Here is an 18559-nt window from a genome sequence, read left to right on the forward strand (position 1 = left end):
GGAGTAATTACACAACTCACATACGGAGAAATCCTCTCTTTGCACTCATTGCGTTTAGCTGCTAGCGGTTTCAGTGTGTTATAGATCTATTGATGGACATCTGGAATATATAATTCTTATATCTCTAGCCCGGATCGGTGCCTCTATATACCACTTTAATAGAACAAAGAATCTAATTCTTTCTATACTAGTTTTGGCTGGTACCAGGTGGGAGGGGGAATTAGTAGTGTCACAGAATCTGGTATTTGCAGCTTAGAACTATATAAATTCTTGTGGGAGGAGGGAAACAGAGTTTTGAATTGCACACACAGGCAGCAGACAGAGTGAGAAGGGGGGACGGAATGGCCCACAGTGTGTGTCTGCCATGGAGCCCGCTGTTATGATCTGGTGGCCTAGGAGCGGCATGAGACGTACTCTGGAGAATGTGGTAACTGTTCTGACCGCAGACCCTGGACTTAACACCGCAACTAGAAGTAGCCGTGGGATGTACCTACCAATCCTAGACACCTCGACACAGCCGGAGGACTAATTAACCCTATAGATAGAAAAGGGAAAACTATCTTGCCTCAGAGAAAATTCCCAAAGGATAGGCAGCCCCCCACATATATTGACTGTGAGAGGAGAGGAAAAAACATACACAGGCTGAAAACAGAATTTAGCAAAGGAGGGCCAATCTAGCTAGATAGAAAAGATAGGACAGAGAACTATGCGGTCAGTATTAAAATACTATGAAATGTCCACCACAGATAATACAAAAACTCCACATCTAACTAAAGACATGGAGGGTAAATCTGCCTCTCCAGAGATTCCAGCTTGGCTGCATAAATCCTTACACAGATAAAGCTGGACAAGAAAAAACATGCAATGCACTGAACAATGAGGCCCACAACATGTGGGCAGAAAAACAAGCAGAACTTATCTTGTAGAAATGAACTGCAAGCAGGAGCGACCAGGAAGGGATGTGAATCCTCCAGAAACAATGAACAACTGGCACTCACTAAAGGGTGAAGCCAGACTAAATAGCCCCGTCTGAAGTGGACGCACCTGATGACTGCTGTGAAGGACAAACAGCAGCACTACCACTTATAACCACCGGAGGGAGCCCAAGAGCAGAACCCACAACAGAATTCACAACAGCCCGCTAGAACTAATCTCACAATATGGCATTTTTACATTATCGTGATACCGCCCCCTTTTGGACCGCACTATGGCGACAGAACCTCACGGTACTCCTCCATGTGCACCTCAGCAGGTTCGTCCCGGCGGGACAACCCATCTCCATTGCCATGCTCCCTGTCCATTTTGTGTTTGACTGTAAAGTCGTACTGCTGGAGGGCAAGGCTCCAGCGTAGCAACCTTCCGTTGGTTCCACACATGGCTTGTAGCCAGCGCAGAGGGTCGTGCTCAGTCACCACAGTGAAAGTGCGACCGTACAGGTAGGGCTGCAACCGTTGCAGGGCCTAGACTATGGCCAGGCACTCCTTCTCGATGGTGGAATAGGCCACTTCCCTCGGCAGAAGCTTCCGGCTCAGGTACAACACGGGATGCTCTTGGTTCCCCGAGTCGACCTGGCTGAGCCTGCTAGAACTAAACTCACAATATGGCATTTTTACATTATCGTGACAGCAACAGGTTATGAACACAAACTTTTTATATGGAAACCTGGCTGCTATCCAGAGGATAACACTCCTATATGTGAATCTGCAAATTTAAGACACTCATTCAGAGCAGAAATGCGTTGTGTTTTTTGAAAGTTTTTTATGTTTTTAGTGCATGAGCACGTACAAAATATTTTTACAATAAATTTAATTTTAAACATGCAAGTGTAATATTGTGACTCTGGAACAACACTTGGAGGTTGTTCCAGAATCAAGGTCTTTTTGGGATTCCAGCTATTAGAGAAAAGTGCCTCTGAAAAAGCTTTTTCCACTAAATTAAAGACACCGTTTAAGTTGAAGTTTTCTGTTGTGCCTGCCTGTTTGTCGCACTGCACCAAACCCCCTGCACTACATATGGTTGGAGAATGCGGGCAGTGTGAACTGAGGGTAGTGGTTGATCAGCTGGTTAGAACTCTGCCATTGCTATTCAGCATTGGGTGGGCTGAGGGGATCCTAGCACACTAGACCACGTTGTCAGCTTGATTGAGCGGTATATGGCCACTCAGGACGTCATACGGGTCTCTGCTCCTCTGCGGTTAGCACACCGGGCCCCGCCAGCCCAGGAGCCTGGGAAAGGGCCATGATCCTCTGCTGGGGCAAATCAGGACTGAGCCCGTACTGAGGGGGTACTCCGGAGTGAGAGTGACAAGAGACCCTTTTTCCCTAAACTGGCCCCGGTGTCCAATCGTGCTGAAGCTATTACGTGTTGGCGGTGCTAAGGGCCAGGACATGTGGCTGCTAACTGCTCTCTGACAGCTGAACCCATGGACTGCGAGTTTACTCGGTGGTGTCAGTGTATGTCCAGGCTGTCTTCACCACGGATGTTTGTCCCAGCGGGTGAACCGCATCTGTGCCAGGTGTGTGTCAATGGATACCAGGCCGAGGCTCTCCTGGATTCAGGTAGCTTAGTGATACTTGTGCATGGGTCATTAATTTTGGGCTTAGAAACTACTGGGAAAATGTGGATGTGTGTATTCATAGTGAACTCCGTGAATATCCAACAGTGGAGGTCTCATTTCTTACGCCATGCGGAGAGATTAAACATGTGGTGGGCATAGTGAAGACCCTTCCTTACACCGAAGAGTCTGCAAAACTATGTTGTCTTGCCCTTTGGACTACATGTGGCACCAGCTACATTCCAGAGGCTGATTGATATCTTCTTAGAACCCCATCGGAAGTATGCCTCAGGGTACCTGGATGACATCATCAACTTTAGTACTGACTGGCATAACCACTTGTCCCGGTTACAAGCGGTAGTAAATTCGCTCAGAGCTACAGGCTTTGGTGGCGAATCCCAAGAAATGTGCAGTAGGGCTTGAGGAAGTCCAGTATTTAGCGTACGTAATCGGCTGTGGAGTTATCAAACCCCAAATAAATAAAATTGAGGCCATATAGAACTGGCCCTGACCTATTACCACCAAACAGGTGAGGGCGTTCCTCGGAATCATTGGGTATTACCGAAGGTTCATAACGCATTTCTCTTGGACAACAACACCCCTAACCGATTTTTTTAAAGCGAAAGAAGTCGGTCATGGGCCGGTGGAACCCTCAGGGTGAGGAAGCATACCAATCCATGAAGTTGGCGATGTGCCCATCATCATTAGCCCCAACTTCAAGAAGGTCTTCGTTGTGCAGACGGATGCCTCTAACGTCGGCCTGGGAGTGGTCCTGTCACAGGAGGTGAACGGAGAGGAACATCCGGTCACATACCTAAGTAGGAAACTCACCCAGGCCGAGAAAAATTATAGCGTAGTGGAAAAGGAGTGATTGGCCATTAAGTGGACCTTGGAGTCCCTACGCTATTATTTGCTCGGTCGGTCGTTTCTCCTGGGGACATCATTCTCCCTTGGTCTGGATAAGAAGTGCCAGTGCTCGGATAACCAGATGGTTCCTTGTCTCTGCAAAATTTTAATTTCACCGTGGAACATCGTGCAAGGAAGGCGCAAGGGAATGCGGATGCCCTGTCGGGGGCCCCCTGTATGTTGATAAATGTTCAATCCCACAAGTTTGAACAGAGGGGGGATATGAGAGGCAGTGAGGGGATCATATGCGCGGGTCGATATGTGCCCCCTTGGATGCGGACAGAGTCTTATTGAACCTGCTGGACTGCCTTCTGTTCACAGCAGAGCGCCTGTGCCATTGTGCCACAAGGCAAAATAAAAGAAAAGAGTGGATTGGGTCCAAGTAGTTGACCCAGTCGGATTTTTAGGAAACCCCAACAAGGGCTTTTATTTTTAGAAGAATTTGCAGGTTTGGTAGTGGGGCGAAGTATCCAGGTTCCCGATGCAGCTTCTTCGGTAAGCGCTATAGCCTGCCGAATAAGGAGGCAGCCGACGATGTTCGCTCATCTCTAGTTATGAACACGGACTGTTTATATGGAAACCCGGCTGCGATCCGGAAGATGACACTCCTGTATGTGAGTCTGCAAATTAAAGACAGTGTTTAAGTTGAACTTTTCTGTGGTCCCTGCCCGTTTGTCACACTGCACCAAACCCGCTGAACTACACCATTTACTTTTCCAGTGTGCCATTTATTTATATATTTCCTAGTGTTTAAAGACATAAATATTCAAAACTAGAAGTACCATCTAGCTCACTCTTATTCCGTCTTATTATTTCCACCTTGTGTCCCCTATTTGGCATCTCTGCTTTTCATATTCTTTTTATGTATTTATGATCTAATAAAAATTAATATTTTAACGTTATGGATCTCTTCGTCACTTGACTCCTTATCAATGGGATTGGATTTTTTTGAATTATTATTTTTGAAGTGCCTATATACGGTCAGCGGACATTTTTGTTTAATTATTAGTTCAGAATTGCAGCACATTATACAGTCGATCTAGTAAAGTCAAAGTAAGATTCCTGACAGACTAATTAAACATGTAAAAGGCATAGAAATAATATGCCTTCCCCCTCAAATAAAAAAAAAATCTAAAAGTATAAATCATCCCACATTTAGCCAAAAAGTAAATACCAAAATGAAAAAAACAACAACAATTCTTTGGTGTCGCTGAATATATAATTGTCTGAATTAATATAACGTTAATATTTATCCCATAAGGGGAATGTTCAAATGGAAAGAAAAAATATAAATGTCAGAATTGCAAAAAAATGGAATAAAAAGGATCAGAAAGTCGTATGTACCTTAAAATTTTGAATAAAACTCCAGCTCGTACCCCCCCCCCAAAAAAAAAATGCCCTGATACAACCTTCATCCTAGAAATATATATCTGCCTCTCAGAATATGGCAACTGAAGGCAAATTATTGTAAAGTGGTGAAAGTAGAAAACATATAACTTTGATATCACTATGATCTCACTGACCGCTAGACGTTACCAGGACATTTTTGACACAATCCCAAAAACTTTTTTTTGGCATATATAACACGACATGAAGCCTAGGATGTCCATGACAATGCAAAACGTTGCGTCCATACTGTTCTGGTACAATGAAGAAATATATCTTTCTGTAGGGCTATTCTGCGATGATTGAATCTGTAAAAAAGTAAAGCATTGCCATAGTGATCACAGCCGCTGTAATCACAGGGTGTGAGGTGAGGACATGCATATATTGACAGTCCATTTATCTATAATGCTGAGCTATAACCTGTAATCAGGATTTAATGTGTACAAGACATGTAGAAAAAAAACATCCGAGTCATCCTTTCTTGGCCAAATTCACACAACTATGAAATACGTGGCTCTATATCCAGCCTGACCTCAGGGATATATGGGGCAGATAACTCAGGTCAGGGGACAGGTACTCCGATTCTGGCCTGACCTGAGGCATATATGGGGCAGATAACTCAGGTCAGGGGACAGGTACTGCGATTCTGGCCTGACCTGAGGCATATATGGGGCAGATAACTCAGGTCAGGGGACAGGTACTGCGATTCTGGCCTGACCTGAGGCATATATGGGGCAGATAACTCAGGTCAGGGGACAGGTACTGCAATTCTGGCCTGACACATGGCATATATGTGGCAGATAACTTAGGTCAGGGGACAGGTACTGCGATTCCGTCCTGACCTGAGGGATATATGGGGCAGATAACTCAGATCAGGGGACAGGTACTGCGATTCTGGCCTGACACATGGCATATATGTTGCAGATAACTTAGGTCAGGGGACAGGTACTCCGATTCCGTCCTGTCCTGAGGCATATATGGGGCAGATAACTCAGGTCAGGGGACAGGTACTGCAGTTCTGGCCCGACACATGGCATATATGGGGCAGATAACTCAGGTCAGGGGACAGGTACTCTGATTCCGTCCTGACCTGAGGGATATATGGGGCAGATAACTCAGATCAGGGGACAGGTACTGCGATTCTGGCCTGACCTGAGGCATATATGGGGCAGATAACTCAGGTCAGGGAACAGGTACTGCGATTCTGGCCTGACCTGAGGCATATATGGGGCAGATAACTCAGGTCAGGGGACAGGTACTGCAATTCTGGCCTGACATATGGCATATATGTGGCAGATAACTTAGGTCAGGGGACAGGTACTGCGATTCCGTCCTGACCTGAGGGATATATGGGGCAGATAACTCAGATCAGGGGACAGGTACTGCGATTCTGGCCTGACACGTGGCATATATGGGGTAGATAACTCAGGTCAGGGGACAGGTACTCCGATTCCGTCCTGACCTGAGGGATATATGGGGCAGATAACTCAGATCAGGGGACAGGTACTGCGATTCAGGCCTGACCTGAGGCATATATGGGGCAGATAACTCAGGTCAGGGGACAGATACTGCAATTCTGGCCTGACACACGGCATATATGGGGCAGATAACTCAGGTCAGGGGACAGGTACTACGATTCTGGCCTGACCTGAGGCATATATGGGGCAGATAACTCAGGTCAGGGGACAGGCACGGTGATTCTGGCCTGACCTGAGGCATATATGGGGCAGATAACTCAGGTCAGGGGACAGGTACTGCAGTTCTGGCCTGACACATGGCATATATGGGGCAGATAACTCAGGTCAGGGGACAGGTACTGCGATTCTGGCCTGACCTGAGGCATATATGGGGCAGATAACTCAGGTCAGGGGACAGGTACTCCGATTCCGTCCTGATCTGAGGGATATATGGGGCAGATAACTCAGATCAGGGTACAGGTACTGCGATTCTGGCCTGACACATGGCATATATGGGGCAGATAGGTCAGGGGACAGGTACTCCGATTCCGTCCTGACCTCAGGGATATATGGGGCAGATAACTCCGATCAGGGGACAGGTACTGCGATTCAGGCCTGACCTGAGGGATATATGGGGTAGATAACTCAGATCAGGGGACAGGTACTGCGATTCAGGCCTGACCTGAGGCATATATGGGGCAGATAACTCAGGTCAGGGGACAGGTACTGCGATTCCAGCCTGACCTGAGGCATATATGGGGCAGATAACTCAGATCAGGGGACAGGTACTGCGATTTTGGCCTGACCTGAGGCATATATGGGGCAGATAACTCAGATCAGGGGACAGATACTGCGATTCCAGCCTGACCTGAGGCATATATGGGGCAGATAACTCAGGTCAGATGACAGATACTGCGATTCAGGCCTGACCAGAGGGATATATGGGGCAGATAACTCAGGTTAGGGGACAGGTACTGGGATTCCGGCCTGACCTGAGGCATATATGGGGCAGATAACTCAGGTCAGAGGACAGGTACTGCGATTCCGGCCTGACCTGAGGCATATATATATATATATGGGGCAGATAACTCAGGTCAGGGGACAGGTACTGCGATTCTGGCCTGACCTGAGGGATATATGGGGCAGATAACTCAGATCAGGGGACAGGTACTGCGATTCAGGCCTGACCTGAGGCATATATGGGGCAGATAACTCAGGTCAGGGGACAGGTACTGCGATTCCAGCCTGATCTGAGGCATATATGGGGCAGATAACTCAGGTCAGGGGACAGGTACTGCAGTTCTGGCCTGACCTGAGGGATATATGGGGCAGATAACTCAGGTCCGGGGACAGATACTGCGATTCCGGCCTGATCTGAGGCATATATGGGGAAGATAACTCAGGTCAGGGGACAGGTACTGCGATTCCGGCCTGATCTGAGGGATATATGGGGCAGATAACTCAGGTCCGGGGACAGGTACTGCGATTCCGGCCTGACCTGAGGGATATATGGGGCAGATAACTCAGGTCAGGGGACAGGTACTGCGATTCTGGCACGCTCCGTGTTTCACAGATGTGAGAATTTGACCTATAGGCTGATACAAAGTTAACACGCGATGGGTGATAATCGGGAGCCATTTTATTCTCCAGCGAGGTTGTTCAGGTTCAGCCCCTGGATATCAGCCTTACCTTCCCTGAAATGGATGGTCATCGCATTAATCAACCAGGGAGATCAGGATGAGCGCTGCGATATGCCGACCTACATAAAGCTCTGCTCTAACACTGTTGCATCTTTCATAGACACCAACGCCCACCAGTGACGTATACTGGAGTCTGTCATGGCGCCCATCACTTTTACAAATGGTGGATATTACAATAACAATAACGTGGTGATTTTTTCTTTTATAGTTTATTAAACTTCATTTTACTTTCCATTATATTTTTACAAGAAGAGATCATCATAAAGACCCTGGTCCAATAGGCACCTCATTATTCCATGGCCTCTGCACTATGGCTCTGTGAACCAGCTTGTTTCTTAGTTTGATTATTCGGACTGGCACAGTATCATGCCTGACAGTGGAGCAGGCTGACTAGTCCGAAGAGGAGCCGAAGGGGTTCGCAGGTCCGTGGGCTGGCCTGGGGTCCTGCATGTCTTTTAGATCATATGTACCCACAAGTGGACTTGAACATGTATGAGCTTGTCTATCTGGCAGAATTGAATATTAGTACTTAAGGTCAGGGAAGCCATGGGAGCCATTTCTAGGTCCTCTGCTGCCATGACAATACATCCACACCGCACACATGTGTTGTGAAGTGACTGATGGAGCCCTTTCCCTCTGTTTAACCACTTAGATGCTATAGCCTCTATGATCCAAGGGGCATCTAATGGGGTAAAATTGCAAAGTAGGAACAAGCAACTTTGCAAATTGCCTTTTTAAAAATCCTCTCTGATTTCAAGAATGGAGGGATTTTTAATTCTACAGAGTTTACTGCTTGTTGACTAGGTTACTGGCCACCTCTGCAGGCTATCAGAGGTGGTCGGTCACCTAGGTAAGGGTCATGCGCTTACAGCTCTTTGCTATAGAGCTTGTCAGTGCTGCTCTGTAGCCGGTCAGATAGATGGATGCGCCCAGCTTCAGTGTCCCTGCGCTCTATTGCCGCAGAGGGAAAGCTGCGCAGTTTGGAGCATGCCCCCAGCCCGTATGTCAATCATCAGGAGCAGGCCGCCCCTTAGCAGGAAGGAGGCCGGGAGGTTAGCAGGCGGTATGTATCCGTCATGTGGCGCTATGTAACGCCTGCTCATGATGGCAGTACACACAGCTTTGTTACATTCCCAGTCTGATTTTCATGTTTAGAAAGAGGCAATATGAATGTATAGTGACTGTAAAAGAAACACCGAGAAATATGGAGGAAAGTAACACAAATCCTACCTCGTACTGACGACCCTGTGCTTCCGATCTGTCACCTGTGCTGACGGTCCGGCCCTGACAGCATCCTAGCAGAGGAAGAAGCGGAGATACAGCATGTAAATCTCTGACCTCACCTCACTGATCCCGGCTACTTTGTTGTTTTTATTGTTTTTTACATTTACCGGTCCTCCATCGGTAGTCCCTATATTTCCCCACTAGCCATGTGACCGCTGCAGCTAATCACTGGTTGTCTACTAGATGCCACATGATCAGCCGAGGGGATGTACATGAAGGATCATTTATTGGGGACCCCAGAGCAAACCTGGACGTGCCCCTTAGGGAGAGATGATGGGGTCTACGCTCAGGCCTAGGGTTCTGTACTGTGCACGCTCAGTCACTGGTTTCTGTTTGCAGCTGTCATCCATCCTGGTGGGGCGCAAGCTGTTCCTTAGACTGGAGTAACGTGCGGTGCCCACGGGGAGACATCATCTATCCACCATGAACAATGAGTGAGTTGTTTTGTTCCGTTTTATTATTAACTTTTATTAAATATTGTATTTGTATTATTAGGATGGAAAGGAGTTTTTGTGTATCGCGTCTCTGAAGGACGCCGGGCCTGGAGAATGGCAATTAAAAACCTTCAAAAGCCGCCAATGCTCGTCGCTCGGCCCGTGCGCAGAATATATTATGGCGGCCGATGTATTATTTCCTCACACTGAGCTTTTCCCTTCGTATTGATTTCTGCTAATGAGTCTCCCTCCAGCCTTTTCTTACATTGTACTGGGCACAATAGCCGGCGGAGCTGAATCAACGCCTGATCGGAGGAACAATGCCCAGAACTGAGGCAATTTGGGGAGGGTCTTTTTTTCTTTTTTTTCTTCAAAGCTCATGCAAATAGAAAATAGTCGGAACAATTCAAGCTTAGAAAATAATTAGTTGCTATGGGCATCAGCAAATATTCCCCCTACGTATCCTTACAACTAGGCTCTGGTCAGAGGTAAGTGCAGAGAACGTACCTCCAAAGTGAACACCCATGTGCCCGCGTAGGCCTCGGTTCACCCAGCACTTGCCATAATAGTGTCCCCACACTGAATTAGTAAAGCATAATCGGCATTACTACACAAAGAATCACAGTAAAAACAATATATACCGAGCAGAGAGACTGTATGTAATGTGGCCGTGGACATCAGGGGCAATGCTTCCTCTAACGAGCCTGAAAACAGGATATGAAACTAAACTATTACTACACAGTTACTGCAGCTGCCTGTATTTCTATTATATGAGCACTAGAGGGTGCTATCAGTCCTAAGAACATGCAGTAGCGGGTCCTCACAATACTAAAGGCGGTACTATAAACACATGAAATATACTCCTTTATATACTTTACATAAGCATATCAAGCAGTCAGTATACCATGAAATAATATAGATATATTTTTCTCTCATCACATTTACTTACTATTTTAGAAGAGTCAGACGGCCGTATAACTTGGACGGGGAACGCAGCGCAATGCTCGGACTGGCCATCAGCTCTCCCGACCTGAGCTTGACAGCTGCATAGAAATACATGCTGTCACGCTCCTGTCAGGAGAGTCGAAGGACAGTCCGAGCATTGCGCTGCGATCCCCGTCCATGTTATACGGCTGTCTGGCTCTTCCCTTTAGAAGATTTTCTCCTGGTCAGTAATACCAAGTATTCCAGTGGCACCACTGACTGAAGGAGAGACAAGAGGTTCTATTGCGATACTTGGACTATATCTCTTGAAGCAATTTAATTTTTTTCAGGTAAAATGATAGGCACCATAACAGAACCTGACAAGTGCAGTAGGTGTTCACTCTAAAAGCAACATAATATAGGGGCAGAAACCCTGATTCCAGCGGTGTCACTTACTAGGTTGTGTGTTGCTGTTTTAATAAAATCAGTGTTTTATCAGCAGGACTAGGTGTCTCCTGCATACTAGTCAACTGATCTGTCTAACTCCGCCCTGTCATGATCTCTGCAGGCAGAGATCATAGCAAGCCTATAGAGGGACAAGCTCTCGGAAGATGGAACTATACTGACCATGAACTAAGCCTGCCGCGCAACTAGAAATAGCCAGGTAGCATTTCCTATTTATCGCTAGATGCCCAGCTCTGGCCTAAGACCTAAATAGCTAGCAGAGGGAAATATAAGGCCTGGCTCACCTCTAGAGAAATATTCCAAAGAAGCCAGTAGCCCCCCACATATAATGACGGTGAGTTCAGATGAAACAACAAACGCAGCAGGAAAATAGTCTTAGCAAATTTGAGGTCCGCTTACTAGATAGCAGAAGACAGATAGTATACTTTCATGGTCAGCAGAAAAACACTAACAAAACACCATCCAGAGATTACCTTAAACTCTGGCATTAACTCATAACGCCAGAGTAGCAATCCCTGATCAACGAGAGCTTTCCAGACACAGTAACAAAACTTCAGCTGTGAACTGGAACAAATAGGCAAAACAAAACATGGACAAAAGTCCAACTTATCTAGTAGTTGTCTAGAAGCAGGAACAAGCACTGAGAGGCATCAGATAACATTGTTGACCGGCAAGAAACCACCAGAGAAATGAGCTTAAATAGCGACACCCACTACTGATGGAACCAGGTGAAACAGGAAAGAGGATGACAAGTCCAATTCCACAAGCGGCCACCGGGGGAGCCCAGAATCCAAATTCACAACAGTACCCCCCCCTCAAGGAGGGGGCACCGAACCCTCACCAGATCCACCAGGGCGACCAGGATGAGCCCTATGGAAGGCACGAACAAGATCAGAAGCATGAACATCAGATGCATTGACCCAAGAATTATCCTCCTGGCCGTAACCCTTCCAGTTGACCAGATACTGGAGTTTCCGTCTGGAAACACGAGAGTCCAAAATTTTCTCCACAACGTACTCCAACTCACCCTCAACCAACACCGGAGCAGGAGGCTCAACTGAAGGTACAACAGGTACCTCATACCTGCGCAATAACGACCGATGAAAAACGTTATGAATGGAAAAGGACGCAGGGAGGTCCAAACGGAAAGAAACAGGATTAAGAATCTCCAATATTCTATAAGGGCCGATGAACCGAGGTTTAAACTTAGGAGAAGAGACCCTCATAGGGACAAAACGAGAAGACAACCACACTAAATCTCCAACACAAAGCCGAGAACCAACACGACGATGACGGTTGGCAAAACGCTGAGTCTTCTCCTGGGACAACTTCAAATTGTCCATAACCTGCCCCCAGATGTGATGCAATCTCTCCACCACCGCATCCACTCCAGGACAATCCGAGGATTCCACCTGACCGGAGGAAAATCGAGGGTGAAACCCCGAATTACAGAAAAACGGGGACACCAAGGTGGAAGAACTGGCCCGATTATTGAGGGCGAACTCTGCCAATGGCAAAAAAGCAACCCAATCATCCTGGTCAGCAGAGACAAAACACCTCAGATATGTCTCAAGGGTCTGATTAGTCCGCTCGGTCTGGCCATTAGTCTGAGGGTGAAAAGCAGATGAAAAAGACAAATCTATGCCCATCCTAGCACAGAATGCCCGCCAAAATCTAGACACAAATTGGGTACCTCTGTCAGAAACAATATTCTCAGGAATACCGTGCAATCGGACAACATTCTGAAAAAACAGAGGAACCAACTCAGAAGAAGAAGGCAACTTGGGCAGAGGAACCAAATGGACCATTTTAGAGAAACGGTCACAGACCACCCAGATGACAGACATCTTCTGGGAAACAGGCAGATCTGAAACAAAATCCATCGAGATGTGTGTCCAAGGCCTCTTAGGAATAGGCAAGGGCAACAGCAGTCCGCTAGCCCGAGAACTACAAGACTTGGCCCGAGCACAAACGTCACATGACTGCACAAAGACTCGCACATCTCGTGACAGGGAAGGCCACCAGAAGGATCTTGCCACCAAATCCCTGGTACCAAAAATTCCGGGATGACCTGCCAATGCAGAAGAATGTACCTCAGAGATGACTCTGCTGGTCCAATCATCCGGAACAAACAGTCTATCAGGCGGACAACGATCCGGTCTATCCGCCTGAAACTCCTGCAAGGACCGCCGCAGATCAGGAGAAACGGCCGACAAAATTACTCCCTCCCTAAGGATACCTGTGGGTTCAGAATTACCAGGAGAGTCCGGGTCAAAACTCCTAGAAAGGGCATCTGCCTTAACATTCTTAGAACCCGGTAGGTATGACACCACAAAATTAAAGCGAGAAAAAAATAAAGACCAGCGCGCCTGTCTAGGATTCAGGCGTCTGGCAGTCTCAAGATAAATCAAATTTTTGTGGTCAGTCAATACCACCACCTGATGCCTAGCCCCCTCGAGCCAATGGCGCCACTCCTCAAACGCCCACTTCATGGCCAAAAGCTCCCGATTCCCAACATCATAATTCCGCTCTGCGGGCGAAAATTTGCGAGAAAAGAAGGCACAAGGCCTAATGACGGAGCAGTCGGAACCTTTCTGCGACAACACTGCCCCAGCTCCGATCTCCGAAGCGTCAACCTCAACCTGAAAAGGCAGATTCACATCAGGCTGACGCAACACAGGGGCAGAGGCAAAACGGCGCTTAAGCTCCTGAAAGGCCTCCACAGCATGAGGGGACCAATTAGCAACATCAGCGCCTTGTCTGGTCAAATCAGTCAGTGGTTTAACGACATCCGAAAAACCAGCAATAAATCGGCGGTAAAAGTTGGCAAAGCCCAAAAATCTCTGAAGACCCTTAAGAGAGGAGGGCTGAGTCCAGTCACAAATAGCTTGCACCTTGACGGGATCCATCTCAATGGAAGAGGGAGAAAAAATATACCCCAAAAAGGAAATTTTCTGGACCCCAAAAACGCACTTAGACCCCTTCACACATAAAGAATTAGACCGCAGAACCTGAAAAACTCTCCTGACCTGCTGGACATGAGAGTCCCAGTCATCAGAAAAAATCAGAATATCATCCAGATATATTATCATAAATTTATCCAGAAAATCGCGGAAAATATCATGCATAAAAGACTGGAAAACTGAAGGGGCATTAGAAAGACCAAAAGGCATGACCAAATACTCAAAGTGGCCCTCGGGCGTATTAAATGCGGTCTTCCACTCATCCCCCTGCCTGATCCGCACCAAATTATACGCCCCACGAAGATCAATTTTAGAGAACCACTTAGCACCCTCTATACGAGCAAACAAATCAGTAAGCAATGGCAATGGGTATTGATACTTAACAGTGATCTTATTCAGAAGCCGATAATCAATACATGGTCTCAAAGAGCCGTCTTTTTTTGAGACAAAGAAAAACCCAGCTCCCAAGGGAGAAGAAGATGGACGAATATGTCCCTTTTCCAAAGACTCCTTTATATATTCCCGCATAGCAGCATGTTCCGGCACAGACAAATTAAACAAACGACCCTTTGGATATTTACAACCCGGTATCAAATCTATGGCACAATCGCACTCACGGTGCGGAGGTAACGACCCAAGCTTGGGTTCGTCAAAGACGTCTTGATAATCAGAGAGGAACTCAGGGACTTCAGAGGGAATGGACGACGAAATAGAAACCAAAGGTACGTCCCCATGAATACCCTTACATCCCCAGCTCAACACAGACATTGCTCTCCAGTCCAAGACTGGGTTGTGAGACTGCAACCATGGCAATCCCAGTACCAAATCGTCATGTAAATTATACAGCACCAGGAAACGAATAATCTCCTGGTGATCCGGATTGATACGCATGGTTACTTGTGTCCAGTATTGTGGTTTATTATTAGCCAATGGGGTGGAGTCAATCCCCTTCAGAGGAATAAGAGTCTCCAAAGGCTCTAAATCAAAACCACAACGATTGGCAAAGGACCAATCCATAAGACTCAGAGCGGCGCCAGAGTCAACATAGGCGTCCGTGGCAATGGATGACAAAGAGCAAATCAGGGTTACAGACAAAATAAACTTAGACTGAATGGTGCCAATGGAAACAGACTTATCAAGCTTCTTTGTACGCCTAGAGCATGCTGATATAACATGAGTAGAATCCCCACAATAGAAACACAATCCATTCTTCCGTCTAAAATTCTGTCGCTCGCTCCTGGACAGAATTCTATCACACTGCATACTTTCTGGCGTCTTTTCCATAGACACCGCCAGATGGTGCACCGGTTTGCGCTCCCGCAGACGCCTATCAATCTGAATAGCCATTGTCATGGACTCATTCAGACCTGCAGGCAAAGGGAACCCCACCATAACATCCTTAACGGCATCAGAGAGACCTTCTCTGAAAGTTGCCGCCAAGGCGCACTCATTCCACTGAGTAAGCACAGACCATTTACGGAATTTTTGGCAGAAAACTTCAGCTTCGTCTTGCCCCTGAGATAGTGCCATCAAAGTTTTTTCTGCCTGAAGTTCCAAATGAGGTTCCTCATAAAGCAAGCCCAAGGCCAGAAAAAACGCATCCACATCGCGTAACGCAGGATCCCCTGCTGGCAATGAGAAGGCCCAATCTTGAGGGTCACCCCTGAGCAAGGAAATCACAATCCTAACCTGCTGAGCAGGGTCTCCAGCTGAACGAGACCTCAGGGACAAATAAAGCTTACAATTATTTCGGAAATTCTGGAAGCTAGCTCTATTCCCTGTGAAGAACTCCGGCAAAGGAATTCTCGGCTCAGATACCGGAGCATGTACCACAAAATCTTGTAAATTTTGTACTTTCGTGATGAGATTATTCAAACCCGCAGTTACACTCTGGAGATCCATTATTGTCAGGTGCACACAGAGCATACAGAGATTAGGAGGAGAGAGAGAAAAAAGACTGCAGCAAGGCAGACTGGAGGAAAAAAAAAAAAAAAAAAAAATTCCAGCAGACTTCTTATAACTCTCCTTTCTCAACCTGGGTCTTTAACACTTTATGGGCCGGTCAAACTGTCATGATCTCTGCAGGCAGAGATCATAGCAAGCCTATAGAGGGACAAGCTCTCGGAAGATGGAACTATACTGACCATGAACTAAGCCTGCCGCGCAACTAGAAATAGCCAGGTAGCATTTCCTATTTATCGCTAGATGCCCAGCTCTGGCCTAAGACCTAAATAGCTAGCAGAGGGAAATATAAGGCCTGGCTCACCTCTAGAGAAATATTCCAAAGAAGCCAGTAGCCCCCCACATATAATGACGGTGAGTTCAGATGAAACAACAAACGCAGCAGGAAAATAGTCTTAGCAAATTTGAGGTCCGCTTACTAGATAGCAGAAGACAGATAGTATACTTTCATGGTCAGCAGAAAAACACTAACAAAACACCATCCAGAGATTACCTTAAACTCTGGCATTAACTCATAACGCCAGAGTAGCAATCCCTGATCAACGAGAGCTTTCCAGACACAGTAACAAAACTTCAGCTGTGAACTGGAACAAATAGGCAAAACAAAACATGGACAAAAGTCCAACTTATCTAGTAGTTGTCTAGAAGCAGGAACAAGCACTGAGAGGCATCAGATAACATTGTTGACCGGCAAGAAACCACCAGAGAAATGAGCTTAAATAGCGACACCCACTACTGATGGAACCAGGTGAAACAGGAAAGAGGATGACAAGTCCAATTCCACAAGCGGCCACCGGGGGAGCCCAGAATCCAAATTCACAACACCGCCCCCACCACTGATTGGTAGCTTTTGGTCAATATACACAGGTAGCAGCCAATTAGTGGTGTGGGCGGGGTAAGTATGCTAGATCTGTAGCAGAGAATACTGTGATTGTATCAAAACAGCAGCAAGCAGCCCAGTAAGTGACACATCGCTGGAATCAGGGTCTCAGCCCCTACATTATGCCGCTCACAAAAACCTGCTGACTGCTAGCAGGGCGCGTATTCACAACTCACTGCAGCTCAGCTCCTATGCAAGTGAATGTGATCTGAGCTGCAGTACCTGAGAGCGGCCACTATACAGTGCTCGGTGCTGCACACAGCTGATTGGTTGGGTTGTCGGGTGTCAGACCTCCAGCAATCTGATATCTAAGGATAAAGTATCAATATCTGAGCAGTGAGCTCCCCACACTAACATGTAATCTACAGGGTGGGCCATTTATATCCATGCACATGGGTGGGCCATGTATATGGATGCACCTAAATAAAATGGGAATGGTTGCTGATATCAACTTCCTGTTTGTGGCACATTAGTATATGGGAGGGGGAAAAGATGGGTGGTGACCATGGCGGCCATTTTGAAGTCGGCCATTTTGGATACAACTTTATAAATGGCCCACTCTGTATTATTACCCAGAAGGACAGCATTGCCTGTCTCAGAATAACAATGATAGATGTCGCTCATGTAACGCACACACGTGCCAGGTACTCTCTCCTTGAAGCCAGTTTTCCAGCCTGGATAAATGAGGGGGATACTGGATGAGAAACGTCTTCCTATGAATCCCCTTAGAGTATGTGCATGTGGGGTCTTATAGACGTACCCACTGAGCTTATGCTCCAGGAAACCGTCGGCGGTGATATTCCTGAAGCCTCTATGGACCAAACAATCACATGAGGGACTGACCGGGGGCATTGAAGTGTAGTTTGGTAAATGGACATGACAGAAGTGTTTGTCTATGGAGAAAGCGTGTCGGCTTCTTAGTTCTGAGCTTTACTTACATTTTTTCCACATTTGTGCCCTCAGTCTGTCAGGCAGAACTGGGAGCGAACGTGTTAGAATTGTGTTAGTTAAGTGGGTTTACACTTATGACCAAGAACACACAGTCATAGATCTGCAGCCTATTTACCTTCCTGCGCCTCAGAGAAGCCGAACAAAAGGGATCGACGGACTTCCTGGAACAGTCACAGGAGAACTATGTCATGTAGGATGGGCGTGAGGCGGCCTCCTGCTCGCACGCTCAACACGTTACCCTCCGTCTACACCAAAGTGTAATACACCGCAAGCTTCACCGTAGACCCCTGGGCAAATATAATGGGTGGCAAGGGGGACGTGGGCAACCTATTACACGGGGGTCCGGGTGTGAGTGCTAAATGCAAACGCTTAAAAGGGGTTGTTCGGTGAAAACAAGTTATGACCTATCTGCAGGAAAGAAAACCCGACATTTCATCAGCCAATAGAGAATGATCCAAATTAAATGACGCTATCAATACATATAAAACCAATCACCAAGTCACTCCACGTAGGGAGGAATGACAAGATGACCAGAAAAGGCACAAAACACAATGATATAGAAAAATTACTTGACAATCCACTATTATTACAATAATTACACTCAAAACTTTTTATAAAAAAGATGCCTCAAATGCGAGGGACGCATCCGGCTAGGGACCCTATTACACAGCTATAGAAAAGACAATGATGATG

The 18559-nt window shown here is 46.7% G+C and overlaps 1 protein-coding gene across 3 annotated transcripts in view; it reads right to left on the bottom strand.

Moving 5' to 3' along the window:
• Window positions 1-18035, bottom strand: part of DNASE2 (deoxyribonuclease 2, lysosomal) — a 54340-nt gene extending 36305 nt beyond the window's left edge. The window contains exons 1-2 of one of the 3 annotated variants that reach the window (XM_077261900.1): window positions 17982-18035; window positions 9234-9298 (exon numbers count right to left, since the gene is read on the bottom strand). The gene's annotated coding sequence lies outside the window, so the exon portion shown is untranslated. Of the gene's footprint in view, window positions 1-9233; window positions 9299-10228; window positions 10296-10362; window positions 10431-17981 lie in introns of those variants that run through there. The other 2 variants (XM_077261901.1, XM_077261902.1) reach the window with 2 other exon arrangements.
• Between the last annotated feature and the right edge of the window lie 524 nt (window positions 18036-18559).

The sequence above is a fragment of the Ranitomeya variabilis genome, chromosome 5, assembly GCF_051348905.1.
Source record: "Ranitomeya variabilis isolate aRanVar5 chromosome 5, aRanVar5.hap1, whole genome shotgun sequence".
Taxonomy (NCBI): Eukaryota; Metazoa; Chordata; class Amphibia; order Anura; family Dendrobatidae; genus Ranitomeya; species Ranitomeya variabilis.